Genomic DNA, 9,569 nt, shown 5'->3' with positions numbered 1-9,569 from the left:
GACAAAAGAAGTGTTTGCTTTTCCTGCTTAATTCAAGCCCAGCAGGGCCCCCACTTAAAGGGATTAGGTCTCGATAACCACTTACTCGGCAGAAGGCAGTGGCACCCCACTCCATTACTCTTGCCTGGAAAATTCCATGGACGGAGGAGCCTGGTGGGCTGCAGTCCATCGGGTCGCTAAGAGTCAGACACGACTGAGCGACTTCACTTTGACTTTTCACTTTCATGCATTGGAGAAGGAAATGGCAACCCACTCCAGTGTTCTTGCCTGGAGAATCCCAGGGATGGGGGAGCCTGGTGGGCTGCCGTCTATGGGGTCGCACAGAGTAGGACACGACTGAAGCGACTTAGCAGCAGCAGCAGCAGCAACCACTTACTCTGATACAGGGTAACGAGGTAGCACTAGACCCGTCAGCTCGCAAAGGAAATGGGAAAATAACCCAGCGCGGACGGGGCGGAGACGTTTGCGGGGAGGCGGGACTTCCGGCGCAGGCCAGGTCCTGTTTCCGGCGTCGTCGGGACGCTTCCCCGGCGCTCTGGGCGTCCCGGGCAAGGACGCGGTGGAGGGGCGCGGCCGTGCTGATTTCTCCGCTAGCCAGGCCTTCGCCTTTGCTGAGAACGGCTCTGCGACCCCGGTGAGGAGCCGCTGTGGACCGGGCGAGCGCCCGCCCGTCTGGGGGCTTCCTTTCTTTGTGAGGAAGCTGAGGACATAAGCGGTGGCATCTCTAGGCCGCCACCCTCCTGGCGCCCGCACCAACCCGCGCGCTCGCTGGGTGAGGCTCGCCCAGCCCTCTCGGCCGGGACGGCCTTCGACCCGGCACCGCCCAGCAGCGCTTTCGCCCGGCCTGCTAGCTCTGGGTGGGCGGCTCTGGGGCGTTGGTCGTTCCAGGAACTTGCCACTGGACTGTATTTCGAAGCCCGCGTCCCTTCCAGTCTGTCTGGCGTTTGCCAGGCGCTGAACCTCGCGCTGGCGGAGGGTGCGTGATCTGTCCTCCTCAGGAGAAGGAGGAGGGGATCGCGGTTGAGTTAATGCAGAAAGAGCCCTGTTCGTGGAATCGTTCCAGTTATAAGAGCTAGAAGTAGGAAGATGATTCCAAGCAAAGACGACGTAAAGTTGTTGCTATAGTCTAGATGAGAGATGATTTCAAAAGCCAAGATAATTTGGATAACAGTGAAAGGAAGTGAGTGGATTTAAGACTGTACAGGAGGTAGCAATGATATGATTTGGCCTTTGACTGATTGGGAGGAAGGCTTGAGACAGTCTGGTGGTTACATCTACGTTGGTGGTGCTGCCATTCGCGCATAAGGGTCGCAGGATGAAGAGTAGCTTCTGGAGGATAACAAGAACTTGGATTGAGAAGCCCCAGGGATATTCAGGGGGAGATATTCTCTGAAGTATCTTGAAAGTTCTTTTGGGGATGAGAGAGAATTTTTACCTTTCTTCTTTGCATCGAATATGTACCAGTATCAATTGATGATGATTTTTGTAAAGTGTCTCTCACATAACTTGTTCAAGCCATGGGAGATGGTGGGGCATGGACTTATATGAAGAAACAAGGACCACCTTTGAAGCCTGTGCAGTTTTCTGGAGTGATACTAAGATCTTGCAGTTTATCAAGTACTAACTTGTAGTTCGGATTTGTTGTTCAGTCACTAAGTCGTGTGGAACTCTGTGACTCCATGGACTGTATAGCATGCCAGGCTCCTCTGTCCTCCCAGTGTTTTCTCAAATTCCTGTCCATTGAGTTGGTGATGCTATCTAACCATCTCATCCTCACCTGCTTCTCCTTTTGTCTTCAATCTTTCCCAGCCTAAGGGTCTTTTCCAATGATTCAGCTCTCTGCTCCAGGTGGCCAAAGTATTGGAGCTTCAGCAATAGTCCTTCCACTGACTATTCAGGGTTGATTTACCATATTCTTACCTTTAGTGATGCAGTGTATTTTAAAGAATCCTTTAACTGTCACACGTCTAAATAGAGTCACTTGGAACAATCTAGTCTTTTGCCTAACAAGTTGCTTCTTCCCCTCTCAGGCAGGTTTATAGTTGGTGCTGTTATTGATGTAATGCTCCATTTCAAGGTCACAATAAAGATCAGAAATAGAATAACATAAGAGTTGGATAGGACTGAGCAACTGAACTGATGAAGACTGTTATAAAAGAAAGGATTTTGCAATGGAATCTTGATTAACCAGAGCTCATAATATCTTTTATTGCCTCTGCACTCTCCTCCTTAACCACCTCTCCCCTTGCAGATTCATTATGAAAGATGGATAGAACCAGAGGTTTATTTTAAAATACTTAATGAGGGCTGTTATACTGATGTACATTAATTGGAAAATTTTTGTTTTTTATGACTATTAAATGTATGAGAAATGACTAAAACATAGCAAGACTAGTTTTTATTGCGAAACATGTCATCTACACAAGAGTACGCAAAACACGTCAGTTTTAAATAATTAAAAAACACTGTGTACTCACTGTCTAGGTCAAGAAGACCTTAGAGGCACCCTTGTGCTCCTGGTGTGCATCTCCTGCCCAGCCCCTGCAAGAATCACTGTCTGTCACTCTTGCCTTAATCATTCCCTCCTCGTAGTTTTATCACCTGTGTATGCTGTAATATGGCATGTATTCTTTTGTGACTTGCTTCTTTCACTCTTTGGAAGATTTTGGAGAGTTACCTAGGATGATGTAATTGTAGTCATTCATTTCCACCTCCTTTTGCATTCTGTGCTTGAATACACCACAATTTATTCTGCTGTTGATAGACATTTGTATTGTTTCCAGTACCTGGTTATTACACACAGTGCTGCTTTGGACATTTATCTAAAGGCAGAGTATGAAAAAATCTCTAGGATTTAATACCTGGGAGTGGAACTGCTGGGTCATAGAGTATGGTGATGCCAAATTGGTTCCTAAATGAGTGTTTGGTTTATTCTCTCACTTAGCCATAAAAGGGAGATGCTTTTGAAAACCTTTGATGTTTTCTGACTTAAATTTTGCCTATCTTTTTGTTGTTGCAGTGATCTCATTCTGCTTTAAATTTGCATATCCTTGGTTACCAATGAGTATTTTAAAAATCTTCATTTGTTTATGTGCTCTTTTGTAAAGGATATGTTGATGATTATTCAGTTCAGTTCCATTCAGTCACTCAGTCATGTTGGACTCTGCGACCCCATGGATTGCAGCACGCCAGGTTTCCCTTCCATCACCAACTCCCAGAGTTTACTCAAACTCCTGTCCATTAAGTCAGTGATACCATCCAATCGTCTCTCCTCTGTTGTCCCCTTCTCTTCCTGCCTTCAATCTTTCCCAGCATCAGGGTCTTTTCAAATGAGTCAGTTCTTTGCATCAGGTGGCCAAAGTATTGAAGTTTCAGCTTTAGCATCAGTCCTTCCAATGAATATTCAGGACTGATTTCCTTTAGGATGGACTGGTTGGATCTCCTTGCAGTCCAAGGGACTCTCAAGAGTCTTCTCCAACACCACAGTTCAAAAGCATCAATTCTTCGGCCCTCAGCTTTCTTTATAGTCCAACTCTCACATCCATACATGACTACTGGAAAAACCATAGCTTTGACTAGATGGACTTTTGTTGACAAAGTAATGTCTCTGCTTTTTAACATGCTGTCTAGTTTGGTCATAACTTTGCATCCAAGGAATAAGCATCTTTTAATTTCATGGCTGCAGTCACCATCTGCAGTGATTTGGGAGCCTAAGAAAATGTCTGTCACTGTTTCCACTGTTTCCCCATCTATTTCCCATGAAGTGATGGGACCAGATGCCATGATCTTCATCTTCTGAATGTTGAGCTTTAAGCCAACTTTTTCACTCTCCTCTTTCACTTTCATCAAGAGGCTCTTTAGTTCTTCTCTTTCTGCCATAAGGGTGGTGTTATCTGCATATCTGAGGTTACTGATATTTCTCCTGGCAATCTTGATTCCAGCTTGTGCTTCATCCAGCCCAGCGTTTTTCATGATGTACTCTGCATAGAAGTTAAATAAGCAGGGTGACAATATACAGCCTTGACGTACTTCTTTCCCAATTTGGAACCAGTCTGTTGTTCCATGTCCAGTTCTAACTCTTGCTTCCTGACCTGCTTAGAGATTTCTCAGGAGGCAGGTCAGGTGGTCTGGTATTCCCATCTCTTCAAGAGTTTTCCAGAGTTTCTTGTGGTCCACACAGTCAAAGGCTTTGGCATAGTCAATAAAGAAGAAGTAGATGTTTTTCTGGAACTCTCTTGCTTTTTCGATGATCCAGTGGATGTTGGCAATTTGATCTCTGGTTCCTTTGCCTTTTCTAAAACCACCTTGAACATCTGGAAGTTCACGGGTTCACATACTGTTGAAGCCTGGCTTGGAGAATTTTGAGCATTACTTTGCTCGAGTGTGAGATGAGTACAATTGTGTGGTAGTTTGAGCATTCTTTGGCATTGCCTTTCTTTGGATTGGGATGAAAACTGACCTTTTCCAGTCCTGTGGCCACTGTTGAGTTTTCCAAATTTGCTGGCATATTGAGTGCAGCACTTTCGCAGCATCATCTTTTAGGATTTGAAATAGCTCTGGAATTCTATCACCTCCACTAGCTTTGTTTGTAGTGATGCTTCCTAAGGCCCACTTGACTTTGCATTCCAGAATGCCTGGCTCTAGGCTGGTGATCACACCATTGTGGTTATCTGGGTCATGAAGATCTTTTTTGTACAGTTCTTCTGTGTATTCTTGCCACCTCTTCTTAATATCTTCTGCTTCTGTTAGGTCCATACCATTTCTGTCCTTTATTGTGCTCATCTTTCCATGAAATGTTCCCTTGGTATCTCTAATTTTCTTGAAGAGATCTCTAGACTTTCCCGTTCTATTGTTTTCCTCTATTTCTTTGCATTGATCACTGAGAAGGGCTTTCTTATCTCTCCTTGCTATTCTTTGGAACTCTGCATTCAGATGGGTATATCTTTCCTTTTCTCCCTTGCCTTGCTTCTCTTCTATTCATAGCTATTTGTAAGGCCTCATCAGACAACCATTTTGCCTTTTTGCATTTCTTTTTCTTGGGGATGGTCTTGATCCCTGCCTCCTGTACAATGTCATGAACCTCTGTCCATAGTTATTCAGGCACTCTGCCTATCAGATCTAATGCCTTGAATCTATTTGTCACTTCCACTGTATAATTCATTTCAGATTTGCTGTTTTGTAAAGGGTATATTGAGATCGTATGCCATTTTTTATGCTATTAACACTTACACTATTAAGTGTTTATCTTTTTCTCAATATTTATAGCTTATATTTCCTGGACTCTGATCCTTTCTGACATGTGTTGCAAATCTATTTTTCACTCTATATATTTCTATTCTCTTTCTCTTTTCACAGTACTGTTGAAATATCTGTTTTTTCCTTTATTCCTTTATACTTTTCTATCTCAAGAAAGCCATTCCTACCCTCAGTTCATGAAGATACTCTCCTATCTGAAAGTTTTACAGTTTTCCCTTAAACATGTGGTTGTTTAATCTTGGGGGGAGATGTTTCTGTAGTATGATGATGCATGCCCAGTTACTAAGTTGTGTCCTACTCTTCTGGATCTCCTGGGCTGTAGCCCTTTAGTCTTCTCTGTCCATGGGATTTTCCAGGCGAGAATACTGAATTGGGTTGCCATTTCCTTCTTCAGGGCATCTTCCCAACCCAGGGCTCAAACCCGAGTCTCTAGCCGCATCTCCTGCATTGGCAGGCATATTCTTTACTACTGAGCCATTTGGGACACACTACATCACATGTAGTGTGATATAGGAGTCTAATTTCATTTTTTTTTTCTGCTACAGATAGTCATTTTTCTTTCTTCACTGATCTGAAATACTATCTCCGTCATATATCAAGCTTCCACACTGGTTGGGGTTAGGACCCAAAAAGGGTCGTTTTTTTGGTTCTCTATTCTGTTCTGTTGATCAGTTTGTCTCTTCATTTGCTAATACCTCAACATCTTAGTTAGTTACAAGACCTGATTAATTGTCTGGATATTAGGAAAAGCAAGGCTCCCATCTTCTTTCTCTTCAATCTTGGCTGAAGTATCTTGGCTATTTGTACTGGTGTGTGTTTTAGAATCAGCTTATCAAGTTCCACAGAACCCTTGTGGGATGTTGACTGGAATTGCTTTAAATCTCCTGGTCATTAAAAACGAAAGTTTATATAATATTCGGTCCTTTAAAAGATGTCTATATATTTAAGTCTTCTTTGTGTCTTTCATTGAGGTTTTGTAATTTTGCCATGGAAGTGACTCCTGTTAGACTTTCTGGTAACTGTATTTTCTGACACTACTGTAAGTGATACCTCTTTAAAAATTAGTTTTCTAATTGTTTGTGACATAGTGATTTTCCAGGGTTAATTGCTATACTTTTTTACTTTGTTTTAGACTCCTGAATTTTTGTATATACAATCAACTCATCATGAGTAATGTTAGTTTTGTTTCTTCTTTCCAATCCTTATACCTTTTTATTGTACTGCATTAGCTGAGGTATCATTCACAATGTTAAATAGAAGTGGTGGAAGTAACATCCTTGTGTCTTTCACTGTCTCATTGTTTTTAGTTTATTACTGATACATGATATCATAGTAAGAAGTGTAAGTTATATACTTATATTACTGATAAGTCTAATGTTGGCTATCTGTAGGGGTCGCACAGAGTTGGACACGATTGAAGTGACTTAGCAGCAGCAGCAGCAGCAGCAGCAGCAGCAACAAATACTCTTTTATCATCTTAAAGAAGTTCCATGGCTCAGTTTAGTAGGGAGTTCAGTTCTCTCAATACTGCTCTATAGATCCAGTGCAGTTCTAGTCAGAATCCCAGTGGGGAAATTTGGTGTTTGTTTTGATGGAAAATGACAGGCATCAATGTGGATCAATTTCAGAAATACAATGTTGAGCAAAATGTGAAAGCTGAAAAATTGTGATCTCATTTTTATAGAGTTAAAAGACATTAATTTAAAGCTGTGTGACAAGTAAAAATATTAAGAAAAGCAAGAAAATGATTATCACAAAATTCATTATGTTAATTGCTTTTGGGAGGTAGGAAGGAAATGTAACTAAAGGGGCTTATATAGGAGGCTCGGCAGTATTAGCCGTGTTCTTTCTAATCTTAAACTGGGCTGGCTAAACATACAACTTTCATTTTTATATTATGATTATTATTAGATATGAAAACATCTTGTGCCTTCAGCCCATTTTTAAGAGATCTTTTTAAAATTTATTTTCCTCCAGAAGTTGAAAATTTGTAAAAAATATACAATGAAAGCCATATACGTTTCACCACAATTTTCTAATTGTTAATATTTTGCTCTATTTGTTTTATGTCTCTCTCATGCATTGCACTTATTTGTCATGTCTCTCCACATATCTTTAATTTGAAACAGTTCCCCAGCCTCTTCTTTGTCTTTTATGATATTGATTTTTTTTTTTTAAGTTCAAGCCAGTTTTATAGAATTTGGAATTGCCATGACTGATTTGTGTTAAACATTTTTGGAAGAAATTCTGCAAAGGCAGAACTACTACAGAGGTCTTCCCAGGAAGCATGTCATGTCAGTTTCTCCCATTATTAAGGGTGTTAATTTAATCATTTGGTTAAGTGCCGGGGTCCAGCCCCAGTGGATCCAGGGTGATTTGAAGGTGGGGACGGAATCGGCGTCCTAGGAAAAAACTTATTTAGTTACAGATATAGAGAGAGATTGGAAAGTTAGTGGAGAAAAGGGGGCTGAATAACTTGGTTTACATAGAATACCAATCACCACCTACGTAGGCCACAGGCGTCTTTCTGTTCTCCTGAAGGAGAGGAGGCACTGAGGCCTCCCCGGTCCGATCTTAGAAGCCCAGGCAAAATTAGCAGGCTTGGTGAGTACCCACGTACCAGATGGAAGTTCAGCCAGAAAAATGGGGACCAAGAAAGAAACGACACAGGGGAATCAGTCTTTCCAGAAACTGATCCCATTTCTTTATTTTTCAGGTTTGCTTATATACCTTTTGTTATACATAGGGATGAATACAGAGTCACACGGGGGTCAGCAGTCCTGACCTTTATCAAAATCAGGTGCTTCACAGAAATGTATAAAAAAAAAGGTCTTAGGGGTTTTACATCATCTTCTGGCCATGAGACCTGCTGACATTTTACGACCCTTTCTTTCTGATAACCAAAAAACTTATTTTTCCAAGGGTGTTTTTTCTTAAACCAGGCACCACCCTCCAAATAAAGTTGCATTCCTTTAGGGTGAGGGTGTAGTGGGTTACAATCAAGAAAGGAATTTATTTAACCTGAGGTTAACATGATTAATCCTGAAGGTTAATACTTATTTCTCCTATATGCTAGTTATATTCATTATAAGGGCAGGGAATATGGAGATTTAGCAGCAACATCAGCCCAACAAATGAAAACCCTTCACCAATGTTCCCCTAAAGATCTATTTAGTCTTAAGATAGTGATAAAGTTATATTTTTACATAGCAAGGACACAGTGATTTATAACAAAGTACAGTGATCTATAACAAAAGAGAAAATTCATTAAATCAAAAAGTCTAGTATTGCTAACATCAAAACTACTATATTTCCTTTTCTATATTCCAAATACATTGATTAATATATTCCCAGGTGCCTAAGGATATGGAGGCCTGGCGGCAATCATTGACTTAACAATGAGAAAAAGCCCTATGCTAATTAAGATTTTCAAAATACTCCAAACTCTCTGTGCTGTTTATGGTTGAGAGGTAGTAAACAATCATGTGCATAGTGGCAGGAGTATGGATAATCCTGTCACACAAGCTAGTCTGCTGGCGGAGAGGTTTGACCTGAGACACCCTTGTCACACCCAGGGCAGGGAATTAGCAGCAATTATTGGCACAACAAATGAAAAACCCTTCAACAATATAATTCCTAACCAACCCACTATATCAATAATTTCTAACTTCCCAAAAGAATCTGCCTTTAGTAAGTCTAAAACATCTCATGCCTTTCATGGCTGGGAGGCTGCAAACAATCACATGTGGCCAGACGAACCTGTACAGGCAGGCTAGATAACCTTCAGAGGAGTTCCTAAGTTGAAACGCTATGGTCACGCCCAGGAATTTTTATTGACTTAAGAGCTGTAAGTTAACTCCTTCTCCGAGAGAGGTAATGGGGGTCAGCCCCCCTATAGTCAGAGGTGTAGGTGAGAGCATGAAACAGTAAAGTGGGTAGACTCTGGTTTTGGGGGTAGATGCTCGGGAACGGGGTTTCCTGAGGCTCCATCCACCTTTGCATATGCTGAAGCCTCCTTCCTCACGACCTTTGCCATGGGAGGAGTTCCTCACGCTGGCTCCCTGCAGTTAAGGGATTATTTGGCCATTTTCTCCACTGTAAAAGTATCTGGAAAAGTATCTCATTTGTAGTTAATGGAGAACCTTAATTTGTGGGTGATTATTTGAACCTGAGTGATTAAACATCCTTGAACAGTGTGGGTTTGAACTGCGTGGGTCCATATAATTGGATATTTTTCAGTAGTAGATATTACAGTGCTAGACAGTTGGTGGTTGGTTGAATCCAAGGATGTGGGGGAACCCTGGATGTGGAGG

General features: G+C 41.7%; 1 protein-coding gene across 1 annotated transcript in view; it reads left to right on the top strand.

Annotated features, from left to right (window-relative positions):
* Positions 1–544: 544 nt before the first annotated feature.
* HDHD2 (haloacid dehalogenase like hydrolase domain containing 2) overlaps positions 545–9,569 on the top strand; it is a 43,507-nt gene continuing 34,482 nt past the window's right edge. The window contains exon 1 of the mRNA XM_068993601.1: positions 545–634. The gene's annotated coding sequence lies outside the window, so the exon portion shown is untranslated. The remainder of the gene's footprint in view (positions 635–9,569) is intronic.

Source organism: Capricornis sumatraensis, chromosome 21, assembly GCF_032405125.1.
Source record: "Capricornis sumatraensis isolate serow.1 chromosome 21, serow.2, whole genome shotgun sequence".
In the NCBI taxonomy this organism is placed as follows: domain Eukaryota; kingdom Metazoa; phylum Chordata; class Mammalia; order Artiodactyla; family Bovidae; genus Capricornis; species Capricornis sumatraensis.
The sequence above is the reverse complement of the archived record's forward strand: the minus strand, read 5'-3'. Positions and strand labels throughout refer to the sequence as shown.